The 14800-nt window shown below is 38.0% G+C and overlaps 1 protein-coding gene across 7 annotated transcripts in view; it reads right to left on the minus strand.

Annotated features, from left to right (window-relative positions):
* The window catches only part of ZNF536 (zinc finger protein 536), a 585974-nt gene that overhangs the window by 500224 nt on the left and 70950 nt on the right, over window positions 1-14800 (minus strand). For 4 of the 7 annotated variants that reach the window (XM_031954395.1, XM_031954394.1, XM_003757201.3 and 1 more), the window contains exon 2: window positions 9305-9401. The gene's annotated coding sequence lies outside the window, so the exon portion shown is untranslated. The remainder of the gene's footprint in view (window positions 1-9304; window positions 9402-14800) is intronic. The other 3 variants (XM_031954398.1, XM_031954397.1, XM_031954399.1) reach the window with 1 other exon arrangement.

The following is a 14800-nucleotide window of genomic DNA, read 5'->3' on the forward strand; positions in this document are numbered from 1 at the left end:
TCTGGGGTCAAGGACTATGGCAATTTAACTCTTAGCGTCTTCAACAGTGTGTAATAGATTAGCACAGTTAGTGTTCAATAAATATTGAATGATAGACAAATTGTTTGGCAGGAGAAGAAATTCAGCTGCAAATATGAAGAATGAAATCTTTTGGTCAAAAGCTAAAAGGTTGGGTTCCACATTGCTGCTACCTGCTAGATTAGCAAGAGTAATAACAATAAAGAAAATTTAATAATAAAGTGACAGTCCATGCCACAAAAGCTAATCTTTAACTAGGAACAATGAAAGCCCTTCTTTTTTTAGAAGTCACCAGATTATTAAATGATTATTAAAATCATTTTTGGTTGTTTGATTTCATGGGTCCCTAAATGCCTGAGAAATATAACAAATAGTAATTGTTTTATTTATTCATTCATTCAGTAAATGTTGACCTACTATGTGCAAGGTGCTGGGCTTGTCAGGATATTATGATTTCTCAAGAGAAAAAAATAAATCAAAATCACAATTCATTTTTGTCTTCCTTGCAGAGTATTAAAATGTGTAGAAAACATTCCCAGCCTACAACTCAAATTATCATTCTTTCCTTTGTACAAAATGAATTGACCCAGAAAACTAAAAGGGTAAGAGCCCAAATTTGCTGGGCTTATTCTGCAGCCAAAAGTTCAAGAAAAACACCGTTGTGTCTCACATAGCAACCACTTGAAACTCATAGTCAAAATACAGTAGTTACTGGGGGAAGGAGCGAAATTTTTTATCTTTTTAAATATAAAGAAAAAACTACAATGTTGTTTTCTTGGAATGCATTCAAGACACACCATTGCCTGTTCCCCATCCCTAGCATATCTGGTTGGCTGGATGATTTCAATTATCCACACAAATGTGAAAAGAAAGCCAAGATGTTTTTCTTCACCCACTTTTGAAGCCAGGACAAAACTGACCAGAGTTTATCTTCTACATAAAGAAATTTTAGTAAATTTTTAATACTAAGTTAACTTATCAGTTAAATGACATAGTGGACTGAAGGAGTAGAAAAGATAAGGGGAGACAAACAGAAAGCCTGACTTCCATTGGCCATGAACTTTTGAAATTCAACTAGAAGCCTTCAGGGAAGCTAAGAGATATCTCCAACTCAACATTTCCAAAACTGCACTCAATACCTTTACTCCCAACTCTCCCCCCCATTTCAAACTTCCCTATTTTGGTAGAATGTTCCATTATCCATTCTGTATCCCAGGTTTATAATTTTGGCATTTTCCCCATCTCCTCACTCTTCCTTACCTTGCATAGACAACTATTACAAATCTTTCTTTTTCTCTCTCCATATCTCTTGAATCTGACACTTTTCTCACACAACTACCACTTTATTTCAAGTCCTCATCACCTCCCATATAGATTACTGCAACAGCCTCCTAATTGGTGTCCCTTCCTCATCTTTCCCCATTCCAGTCTTTCTTACACACTGCTACCAAAATGGCTTTCCTTCATGAAGCTCTGACCGTGCAACTTTTCTCCTTAGTCAATTCCAGTGACTTGTCTACAGGATCAAACAACAAACTCCTTTGTTAGCTTTTAAAGTTGTATACAATCTGGCCCTATCCTGTCATCATAGCTTCTTTGGAGAATATTTTTCACCCTAAAGTCTGTGATTTTTCTAGTCTATATGTATGGCATACATGTCACTTCTCCCGTCTTTCTGATGGCCACCTTCCATGCTTAGAATGCAATCGACCTTCATTTCTGTCTCCTAGAATCCTCCTCTTCCTCCAAGTTTTAACTCATCTCACTTCTACTATTAAGACTTTTCTGGTCCCTCTACCTTCTAATATTTTCCCTCCCAAACTAGCTTGTATTTATTAACTATTTTGTTTTTATTTATATCATTACTGATATAGATACAGATATAGATATCTGTCTTCCTTATTGGAATAAGCTCCATATAAGTAGATCATCATTAGTTTTTTATCCTCAATACAAGGTCTGGCACATAATAAGAGCTTAACAAAAGCTTGTTGATTGATGATTAATTGATTGATATGGAGCATACTCAGGTATGGGATATAGAACTCAGTACCAAACTTAAAAAATATGAGGATAAGCTTTGTGAGGATGGCAATAACATCAAATGATATTAGATCCAAAACTCATTCTTAACCTCAGTGTGAGTATGAAGAAGAAGGGGAGAGAATCAATCACTGTGGCCCTGATTTTCATTCCTCTGGGTTATGGAAATAATTAAATTTTTTAATGCAAGAAGAAATTATTGATTCACTTAGATTCTCTTTCTAATCCTAAGGAAATGTTGTGCATGTAGACATGTTAGCTTTCTGAAATTATCTTCTTATCCAAGAAGTTATAATGTTCTACTGACCAAGGAAAATAAGAAAATCTGCTTTGAGAATTAAATAAGAGATGAGTGAGAAGAATGTTTACCTAACACTACTGTCCTGAACATTCTTTTTTCTCTTCTGTCCCCATCTTCCTTTCTAAATACAAAAACTGAAGTAAAATAATTAGCTATCAAAAGAAACACAAAATATTAGACAGTCATTTCAACTGCAGCTTAACCCGAGCCTTAGGATGTGAAATATTTCAAGGCACATATGAATTCTTAGTATTTTTTTAAAGGAAGTAATGCTGCCCAAAACCTCAATGGAAAGTTGGCAGAAAAGGGGAAAGGGAAGAGAATCTGAGTCCAAACCAAGAAATTTCTAGGATTCAATTATTCATTCATTCAATAAATCTTTACTGGTCACCTTCATTGAGCCTATCTATGTAGGCTATATTGTATATAATACATGGAATGCATTTCATTGTTAAAGAGATACATGCTTTCTCCCTTGATGTAGATTCTATGCTGCCTTCTCTCCATGTTTCCTTCCAACTCAATCCCAGAGACTACAGATTAGTTCATAGTTGATACATTTGTCTGGAGGAAGTCATTCTACACAGCCACAAATTGGATACACAGCCTGTGGGTGTGTACTCGGAGACCATTGTGTATTTAATATATGCGACCATATAGCTTTCATTGGAATGGTCAATGATCTTGTCATGAAAGGAAGAGTTCAATGACTACAAGGGTGAGTTTAATTATATGTTGTTATTGAATAGCAGTGGTTACTAGAGTACAATTATACATGTAATTTATCAGCAAGATACTTGCATACATAATAAACCAAGAGCAAAACATTAAATTTCAGTGGATGCTAAAAATACAGAACTGGGCCACCACACAAGACAAAAACCAGCCTGTAGAGGGGGAAGGTTCTTTTCTCCCTTTCAAGGATTGCCCATTCCCATTGACCATAACCACGTGGCATGTGGAGGAGGGCATGTCTTCCCAAAACACTAAATAAATCCCAAATTCTCAGTCATATGTCCACAATATTCTTCTACAAATAAATAAAGATGGAGAGACTGAAAAAAGGTCACTGCTCCCCAAAGCATTTCAACTCCTGTAGGATTCTAAAATGTCCTCACGTGAATTATTTTCTTTGTTGCTTCTACATTGTATGAATAAAAGATTGAATAGGCTGATTATCTGGATTCCCCTCTACCCCCTGTAATATTCTTAACCTTTCTCTCAAAATTGGGAGAAGAAAAAGATCAGACTTTCAATTCACAAAATTGCCAGACTTCCAAAATTTAAGTGACCTGAGAACCACTGTGAACATGTCCCTTGAAGTAAGCAAATCAATCACTGAGTAATAAAGCATCATCCTTCATAGTCCTCAATATGCAGATCCCCAACCCAGATCCCAGTTCTGCCAACATAAGCATATGCTGAATGAAGGATATAACCAGCATCTCCACAAAATTACAGAAATGTAAATAAATACATATATATATATATATATATATATATATATATATATGCTTACCAATGGCTAGCAATGTGACAAAATGTCAGAAGACTGAAGGAAAACACAAAAGATTTAATAAGGAATGTGTATGTGCATATATATAAATACACATATATGTTAACAAGTATGTATGTGTGTGTGCATTCTAAAAAGAGGAAAACATCAATATGGTATAGTGGATAGGTAGCTAGACTCAGAGCCAAGAAAATCTCACAGAGTAAGTAAGTCAGAGAGAGCCTGAAACACTTTAGGGAGACTTAGAGAGTTGCCTGGAGAACTAAAAAATTAAATGACTTTCAAGAATTCATAAGAATTCAAACAATTCATGCAGACTATTGGCAAGTCACTTAACCTCTGAGACTTAAAGTTGCTGAAAAGGTACTAATCCTAAATGAAGGGAATTTCCTCCTCCTGAAGTTCCCCATAGCAATGAAATCACAGATCCATCTCATATCCCCTCATGAGAGAAAGTTTGAGTCAGAAAATCTGGTTGGAATCCTTACTGGGCATTTGTTTCTCAGTTTCCTCATCTGCAAAATGGGGATGACATATATATCATCTATGCACAGATTCATTGAAAATGCAGACCCTAAAGCATTGTATAGATGTGAGCTTTTGTTATGATATCCAAAGTCTAATCTTGGGCACTAGTATTCTCAGTGGAAACCAAGGATTCTGACCTCAAAAAAATTTTCCCCATGTGTCTTAACTTTAAGGTAAAATAGATTGTTTTAGTTTACAAAAAAAAAAAAAACTGTTTGTAAGAAGTTGCTAGTTTTCTAAACTGCCTTGTAGATTCTTAAGGGCACAACCAACCTCCTGGTAAGGCAGGAGGGACCCATCACTTTCACTTCATGGTGATCTAGTATGATATTAGACACAGACATAATAATAACAAAAATAACAACAACAATAATAAATAGCTAACATTTACATGGCACTTATTTTATACTAGGCATTGTGCTAACTGCTTTACAATTATTATTATCTCATTTGATCTTTATCAAAATCCTTCAAGGTAGGTGCTATTATTACTCCCATTTTAGAGTTAAGGAAACTGAGGTTAAGTGACTTGCTGGGATGACACAACTGGCAAGTGTCTGAAGCTAGATTTAAAATCAGGTCTTTTTGATTCCAGACCTGATACCGTATACACTACATGACCCAACTACTCCCAATGCTTCATTCAAATTAATTGATACAATCATAGGAAACTCTTGTGCACACAGACATCCTAGGAAAAAAATTATTCCAAAGTTCCAAGTACTAAGAAGGATGAGGAAATATGGTAAAGAGAAAATAAATGGACAAGAATAAAGAATTTCTTTGCCCTTTTATTGTTGTGACACTTTATGCCTTATATAGTGCATTTGGGCTTTTTCATTGCTGGAGAGGGAAAACGCACAACCAGTTAGCAATTCAGGCATAATTATGTTAAATTAAGGTAAATAATATTATTTGATTACTTCCAGGCACCTTCAAATGCATGCATTACTTCCATTGATACAGATTGCACCTCATCCATGCTACTGAATCTCATAGACTCTTATTCAACAACAATGTCTCACAATTTTGTGTTTTATTTAAGATCTTCCCAAGTACAAAAGGTAAACTGAGGTGGTAGAGGCAGGACTAGGTTTTCTCATTTATTGTAATCAAGAATCACTTATAAAAACAAATGAAAATTGTTCATATTTAAACGTTAATGGTACTAGAATGTATTCTGGTGTGGCAGAGTATAATCGGATAGCAAATATTGCAGGTAATATTTTTATGACAAAGACTTTATTTCTGCTTTTCCTCTACCCCGATTTAAATATATACATGTATGTGTGTATGCATGTATCAAGATTCAAGTATTTCAATATAAATTCTGTATTCCAAATACTTTTCCTGATTTCAAGCTGATTGCATATTTCAAGTCCATGTTGCAGCAGTGATTCTGTTCTGAATCAAAAACAAGGAATTCTCAGCCCAACCCCCCTCTATCTCTTTTTCTCTCTTTCCAAACCTCCAAACCTCCATTCCCCATTTCCGGAAAGCCAAAAGAAACCTAATGCTCCAGCTGCTTTTAGGTGCTCAGTGACAAAAAGCTGGTAGGGAAATCCCTATTCCTTCCCTTTTTAACCATCTCCCCAAGGTTTCAGGAGGAGGTAGAGGTACATCACTAGTTAACACCAATCACAAAGCATGGGGAATCAGAGGACACACCATTCCATTTAGATTTAAGTGTGTAATTGTTTGAGTACATCTCACCCTCAGTACAATAATGTCCTCCTTGGCTGACAGAGATTTAAGGCCCTATGAAAAGGTGGAATGTTATCAATCACATGGATGATTATGATGGGGTTTAAGTGGATGAAACCAAGAAACAGGTCCTCTCTCAGGCCAGACACTATAACAGAGCCTTATAATAGCAGAAAGGAGAAAGGCAATTCTATTTCAGTCAGGACAAGGCTTCAGAGTGGCAGTCATTCCTAACACACACACACACACACACACACACACACACTCACTCTCTCTCTCTCTCTCTCTCTCTCTCTCTCTCTCTCTTTCTCTCCTCTCCCTCTCTCTTCCTCTCCTTCCCTCTCTCTCCCTCTCTTTCCCCCCTCCCCTCTCTTCCTCTCCCTCCCTCTCTTTCCTCTCTCTCCCTCTCTCCCTCTCCCGCCTTCTCCTTTCCTTTCCCTCCCTTTCCCTCCCTCTCTCTTCCTCTTTGTCCCTCTCCCTCCCTTTCCCTCTCTTTCTCTTCCTCCTCTCTCCCTCTCTCTCCCTCCCTCTTCTTCCTTCCCTCTCTCCTCTCTCCTTCTCTCTCTCTCTCTCTCTCTCTCTCTCTCTCTCTCTCTCTCTCTCTCTCTCTCTCTCTTTCTTTCTCTCCCTCTTCCTCTCTCCCTCTCCTTCCCTCTCTTTCTCTCTCTCTCCCTCCCTCTCTTTCTCTCTCCCTCTCCTTCCATCTCCCTCTCTTTCTCTTCCTCCTTCTCTCTCCCTCTCTCTCCCTCCCTCTTCTTCCTTCCCTCTCTCCCTCTCTTCTCTCTCTCTCTCTCTCTCTCTCTCTCGACTCTCTTTCACACACACACACATACACACATACACACACACACAAAATCATACACAAACTCAAATGCACACATGCACATACTAACACAGAGAGGTCAGACCGGATAGTGACATTTTGATATAGAAGATTTGCCTCAGGAAGGGCAGGAAAAGAAAACAATAAGAAATATCTGACCCCAAACTTATCCTTAAATAAGTCTGTAAAAAGAAAGAAAGAAAGAAAGAAAGAAAGAAAGAAAGAAAGAAAGAAAGAAAGAAAGAAAGAAAGAAAGAAAGAAAAAAAGAAAGAAAGAAAGAAAGAGAGAAAGAAACTCAAACCCCCATCTCACCACTCCAACTCTATCAATGAAACTTGCTCAGCACAAATTTCCTAAAAAAGAATAACTCTAGAAAGTCCTCTTTCTTCCGGGTCTGGGGATGAGGCAGAGAAGAGAAGAATCTTAAAGTAAAAGAAGAATACTGGTCAGAAGTCATTTATTGTTAAACTGATAGATGTCCCTGGGTACAGATGTTGGAAGCCAGATGTTCCCCACCCCGTGTTAGCTGTCTTTAATTCTAGACAGTAGCAGGTGGCTGAAGACATAAGAAACTGAGGACAATAATAGAAATATGTATATATATATATATATATATATATATATATGCATATATATTATTTCAGCATAGTAGTTTGTTCTTCATTTGCCTTTTGATCTAAAATATGCCTTCCTCAGTATAAACCCAGAGAGACTCTGAAAAATAAGCCAGCTTCAAAAAAAAAAATACAAACAAAAAGAAACTTCACACACACACACACATACAACCCAAGAGCACAGCCATAGCAAAACAAAAACAAAATAATCTCTCCATTCGATCTCTTTGCATGTCAGACCTTTTGCCTAACAAATCACAATAAGGCAGAACGATAAAAAATTCACCCATCAAGCCCAAACACATGCCTGTGATGACTATGGCAAGGGATTGTGAATTTCATTAAATATGTTAAAGGGGAAAAAAATCAGCTTTGAAAAATAGTAATCCTGTCTTTCAACAAAAATATTATAGGAAGCTATGAATTTGGTAGATCTGAATAGGATGTTGGTACATGTTTTACTAAGGTAATATAATGGCACACTATTATTAGATCACATTAATCATTACTGTGCCAAAGGCACTGACAGCCCCACTGAAAAGGATTGAAAGGGTTGGTAATGGATATAAATTACCCATTGTGTGATAAAAGGATTTTTACTAAGAAGGTAAGAATAAAACAGCAAATTTCTAATATAACTGTTGTGTAAAACCCAAAATAAAAGTAATCCACAGTCAGTAATAGCCACAAAATCAGAAAGTAAGCACTTCTGAAACAAGATAAAGTTACAATAAAAAATTGTATACAGGGCAATATAAAATTAATTTCTTTGTGCATAATTCTGCTATCAATTTAAATGGTTTATGTGATGACCTCTAAGGAATATGGTCAGGAGAAGGTAGATTTAGCTAATTAGAATGGAATATGAGCTTATGGGGATGTCACAGATAGGTCTCAATAGAGACCACAAAAAAATAAATAAAACCAAACATGCACACATACATAACAAAAAAAAAATCAAACCTATGAGTTCTGCTTTAATTTTTTTTTTTTTAGTTTCTATCTACTTATACACTAAAAACTACCATCAATTACAAAAGTCCCTCCCAGGTTCTTATTTGTATACCACATGCTGATTCCTTCTGAAAATGATTTTCTCTAACTTGGGCTGTAGCTGAATCATGGAATCATTGAGATCTGAACTCTGACAGTGGGTGTGTCTTTGCATGGGACACCCGACTTCCTTGGGTATATGCCTTGGTTTTAGGGTGAGTCCACCCTTGGTGGTTTAGCCCTGTTTGCAGCATCAGGTCAAAGTTCCATGCTGTGCATATGGACGAGAGAATGATTGCAGGCATGTCAACCGAGATAGAAGTCAAAAACTCCTTGATAAGTGCACCAATCTATTAATAGCTTCAAATACTCAGGAGCCTGATAATAAAATCACTGAGAGCAGTTTGCTCTAAGTGCAATTACTATATCCCTCCACTGCTTGATCATTCAGCTTCCCCGGCTGCCCCCCACCAAGATCCCATGACTCACAATTTAATACAGCGACCTCTGAATAAAAAAGTCCCCTAAAAATATCTTTCCCCCCTGCAACCCTACTGTCCACCACCACCACCAGCCCAAGACACTCACTGGTCATAAACTTAGCCTGAAGTGACAGTCTAAGTTCATGCTGTGATAAAGGGGCTTTTATCTAAGCAAAGGATTCAAATCTCCTTCTCTCTTCCCAAAAGTGGTAGTTTGGTACACCCACACAGACCCATAAACAGATAGCATTTTAATATACCATGAATTGGATGTTTCTTACCAGATTATCCTTAAAGCAATGGACCTCGCTCTTGATTGAGGGAATTTCTTAAAGATGTGGAGTAGAGACTGATGGTCAGGAACTGTAAAAATAAGACCTGTGAGAAATTTAAAATGTCAAACAGATGTGCTTCAACAAGACATGTAAGCTAAGATTAATTCAGGTTAAGTCTGATTTTGTGATGGGCAGGCTTTAAAACAGACAATTCTAGGAATACTAAAATCCTCTATGTTCTCACATTCAATAACATAGATCACATAGCACACACACACCTACATACACACATTACTAAAGAAGGGGAATATAGACAATTCTGATTTCCTATAAATGGACTATTCTGCAGAGCTCTATCTAAAGTGATTTTTACATAATGCAAATTTGCCCTGACTAATCTACTTTAGTTAGTTTATATAACAAAGGCATACACACAATAATACCTTTCTTTACATATCACTGAAATACACTAAAATTCAGACATTAAATACTGTACCAGATAATAAACAACATTATGAAATGAAAAGTTAATGATAAAATATGCACAATACTGTACAGTAAAGTTAACATAGGTATGAAATAGCCCCTTCCCCACCTACTGTATTCAGCTTTTATCACAGGTGGTTGGCTGAACAACTTTTTTTTTAAAGAAACTATTGAGAGATGCTTCAGAAAAGAGAGATTCTCCTTTCCTTGTATATCTGATGATAGCAAGCAATATTATCCTCAAATAATCTTTCAGAATTCTTTAGGTAAAAGGTGAATTTGTGTAATGTGAATTTATGTAAAGTAAGAACTGTCTTTAATCTGTTTTGGGAAAAAAAAAAACATAAAACTGCTTTCTCACCCTTTCCTCTCAACTAGGCAGTAAGGGAGCAAAGAGAGGGATTTCCCTCTCCTTGCCCCCGCCCATGATTCTTTCATCTAAAAAAACTTGTTTGAAATGGAGATTAGAAATTTGGGAAGCCTAGTAGCTTTTATTCAAGGAAGATCTGAAGCTTCAGTAGTACTACCATCACCTTAGCTGCCAGATCCTAGCTTTGGAGTTGGAAATACCCAAGTAAACTCACCCAAAGGAAATTCTTTCCGAAGATAGTATGACCAACATAGGTCAATGCTTTGCAGCGTCTTTGAGATCATGAGCCAGGAATGGGTAAATGCCCATATAACCAGGCTACCATCTCACATATCAAAATCTTCCCTCCCAAACCAAGGGCAAAGAGGCATCAACCAATTACATTTTTAATTTTTTTATTCCATTTTATAACTGAAATAAGTCCTGCGTAGATGATCTCATCTAATAAAACCACTTAGAAGAGATAAGGGCCTGAAGCAAAAGCTGAGATACTTGTCTGTGGTGATTTCAGAACCATTTACTTTAGTAAGCAAGAGGAAGAAGGAAAAAAAAGGGAAAGGGGGAAAAACATGACCCTAGATCAAGGTGGTTAACTCCTGACCAAAGCATCTGAGAATCTCATTTGTTCTGCATTATTACAGAAGGGGTTTTTATAAAGTTCTTACTTGCTAGATTACACTGAATTTGAAGTTGTAAATTCTGGGGATGATATTAGGGTTCAGGTAGGATTATGAGATTGGACATTTGACAAAGGTGCATTGCTGAATAGAATATTTTATCAACACCCTCCTAAGAAGTTTCTGCATCAGACTACTGCTTGCAACATTAAGTCCAATTCCAAGTTTTATCTCTGGCAAGCAAAAGGTGTTTGCCAATTGCGTACCCAAATGGTACCTCAAAGTATCACATAGATGTTGGCTATTTGTAAACAAATTTCTGAGCTTTTATCTGGAGATAGAACAAAAAAACTGTAATTTTGCATTTCAGTAATCCTGAAATATAGAAATAAATGATGGATCTGTGTTCTCTCTTCTCCACTCTTCTCCTCTCCCTCTCTCTCTCTGTTTCATTCTGTCTGTCTCTCTGTCTCTTTCCCTCCACATGTCTCTTCCTCCCTCCCTTTCTCTCTCTCCCTCTCTCTCTCTCTGCAGTTAAAAATTAAATCTTTACCTTTTACTTCATTCAAAAGCAAGACATAGAGAACTAAAAATTTAATGGCATCATGATATTATATAATTTCCAAAACAAGAGGCTAGCATTTAACTAAAAAGAACTGGAATACCACACAGACTTGGAAATTATTTTCTGACTTTGCTCTTACAAGACTATTGGTATGGGGTGGGGGGATGAGGGGGATTCAGATTTTTTTACATACACGCTCATGACTTGCAAAATTCTAGGAATATTCTCCAGGGGCTTTTCGCTGCAATGCTTTATAAATTCTGATGACAGAGAGAACACAGTGAGACTTCATCTCTTAAAGTCCTACACTGATTTGTTTGGGTCTCCAGTCATTGATCAGAATGTCAATGTCTCTCACACTCTACTTTCTAGTTTTTGACAGTCCCTGAGTCCCTCCTGTTTTATACCTTACATGATTTAAGACCCCTGGCACCTGACCTTGAAAATAAATTGGGGGAATTAGGAACTACACCCCCTTAACTGTTCCTTAGTTGATTTAGAGGAGTTACTAAAAGGTATCTAACCTGACCTACCTGGGCTAATATTATTTCAAGGCACAGGATGGAAGAACAGCAGTGAAACAAACATTTTGAGGTATAAGCTAGAACTTACAGGGCAGCAAATTCATTTAGTTTCATCAGTGTCTTCTGGAACTAGTCTAAATAGGACCAGTCTAGTGATGTCTAATGTTGTTACAGTCACCACAGATCTAGGAAAGGTGACTTGATCAAACAACTGAACTGATGCTCCCTGGTGTTTTTTTTAAACGCCCATCAGTACAGTAATTCTGTCTTCTTCAATGAAAGAAACAGCTCTTTTGGTGCAAGTATGTAACTCCTACTTAAAGAGAACAGGCCCAGAAAAGCAGGCCTAAAATAGCTCTCTGATATAAGAACTCAGAGAATATGAGCAAGACACATGACAGGCTCCATTCTGTCCTTGACGTCCTCAACCCTAGAGCACCCAGCTGAAGAAAGCTCAAGCTTTTCCCCAGGAGAGTTCTGGAAACCAGAGGAGGGGTTGCTACATAGAATCACAGCTTTAAGGCTAGAAAGGTTCTTGTCACCCTTTGGTCCAACCATCTCATTTTGCAGATGAAGAAACTGAGGCCCAAAAACATTAAGTTCCTTGCCTTAGGGTATAGATTCAATCCCATCATATATAAATGCAGAAGCTATGCCCTTTTCATTGTATTACAGTGGCTCTCCTTCAGTCCAGAACAGTAGGATCTGTCCTACCCAGAGAGAAAATGGTGTGTATCTGTGTTTGTGCATACATGTCCCACACATGTAAATCATACACTGATTATGTGTATGCAGAATCAGAACCACAGAATGCTAGATCTGGGGGGGAAATTTGGGACTATTTAATCCAAAAATGAAAAATTTGTAAGTGGACCCAACCTTATGTCTCTAGAAAATAACAGAGAAGCCCTCTTGGATTGCAGCCTCATCACGGTGGAGGGGCTTATGAAGCAGTAAAACTAAGACCTATGTCAGGTAGTGTTACCCAAGATGGACAGGTCATAGTGGAGGGTTCTAACAAAAAGTAATCCTAGAGAAGGAAATGGAAAATCACTGCAGGATTTCTGCCAAGAAAATTTCATGGACGGTACTGCCTGGAGTGCTGTGATCCACTGAGTTATACAGTCAGACACAATGAGCGACAACAAAGTGACAAAGTCAGAAATTGAATCCAGAACTATCTCCTTAGGCCTATCTCCCTCCATCTTGGGATCCTTTCCATAAGAGGGCTTAATTGTACCAAGAAGTCATCCTTCTAAAAAAAAAAATCTTTCCCCTACTAAACACTTATATTGTACCTCAAAGGACATGTGTATTAGGTTCATTCTTTTGAGCTAATCTACCCTGTTAAAATGCAAATTATCCCAGGAAGGGCAACACAGAGAATAATTGTTAGTCATTAACACATTAGTATGAATGAGTTTATCAGATCAATTTGCTATGTGAAAATTGGTTAGGAACTGGCCTGTTAGTGGAGGGGGAGGAAAGAATTGGTCATTTTGAATGAAAGAACATTGGCAAAGGGGGACAGGTATGAATAGCCAGTAGGCAGGATGATGGAATCGAGACCTAGAGGATAGAGAGGACCACAAGTAAGGCAGAACAATTTGATGCAGGAGAAGAATACTATAGGAAACAAGGATACGGGATGATTAATACAAAACAGAATTCACAAACCTAAGAGAAAGGGTATTCCAAGCAAAATACCTATTCTGAGAGCTAAGAGAAGATCCTGGGATTGTAGGTTTAGAAAGGACCTTGTAGATCATCTAATTCAATTCCCTCGTTTTACCAAGAATGAAACTGAGGACTACAGAATGATAGGTAAGTGGTTCTGAAGTTAACAAATCAATGCTGGTTACAATTCTAGGGGACTGAATAAGAAAATACAACCCGAGTTCAATAGCAACCTGTTCAAAGCCAGGACACAGAAGAGGGCAGAAAAATGTGGGTGAGTGAGAGTAAGGAAGGGATGAGGACATAAAGTAGCAATTCATTTCCAACAATGCTCCCCTTCCCCTCAAAACACACACACACACACACACACACACACACACACACACACACTTTCTCCTTCTCTCTGTCTCTGTGTCTGTCTGTCTCATTCTCAAGCTCTTTCCCCCTCCCTCTCTCTCCCTCCCTCCTTCCCTCTCTCCCTCTCTTTCCCTCTCTTCCTCTTTCCCTTTCTCTCTCTCTCTCTCTCTCTCTCTCTCTCTCTCTCTCTCTCTCTCTCTCTCTGTCTCTCTCTCTCTCTCTCCCTCCTCTCTATTTCTCTCTGTGTGTCTCTCCCCCCTTTCTGTCTCTATCTTTGTCTCTGTCTTTATCTCTCTCCTTCTCTCTGTATCTATTTCTCTCTGTGTATTTCTCTGTCTCTCTCTACCCCCTTTTCTGTCTTTTCTATATCTTTGTCTTTGTCTTTGTCTGTCTCTGTCTCTGTCTCCCTCTTCCTCCCTCCCTCCCTTATTTCTCTCTCTCTCTGTGTCTCTCTGTCTCTCTCTCTCTTTTTCTCCTCTCTCTCTGTCTTCATCTTCTTCTTCTCTCTCTGTCTCTCCCTCTCCCTCTCTGTCTCTATCTCCCTCTCCCTCTCTGTCTCTGTCTCTCTCTCTCTTTCTCCTCTCTCTCTGTCTTTTCATCTCTCTCTCTTCTTCTTCTTCTCTCTGTCTCTCCCTCTCCCTCTCTGTCTCTGTATCTCCCTCTCCCCCTCTGTCTCTCTCTGTCTCTCTCTCTCTCTCTCTGTCTCTCTCTCTTTCTCCCTCTCTTTCTCTCTCTCTCTCTGACTCCTCTTCTCTTTTTCTCTCTGTCTCTCTCTCAGCTGAAGGCACCCACAACCCTGGGCTTGAACACACTGCAGAGGAAAAAAAAAAACATTACCAACTTCAACATTTTTCTGAGTCTTAATGTACCCCACCTTGCTCAAGACATAAGTCAATTGACTACCAA

This window comes from Sarcophilus harrisii, chromosome 2 (genome assembly GCF_902635505.1).
Source record: "Sarcophilus harrisii chromosome 2, mSarHar1.11, whole genome shotgun sequence".
In the NCBI taxonomy this organism is placed as follows: domain Eukaryota; kingdom Metazoa; phylum Chordata; class Mammalia; order Dasyuromorphia; family Dasyuridae; genus Sarcophilus; species Sarcophilus harrisii.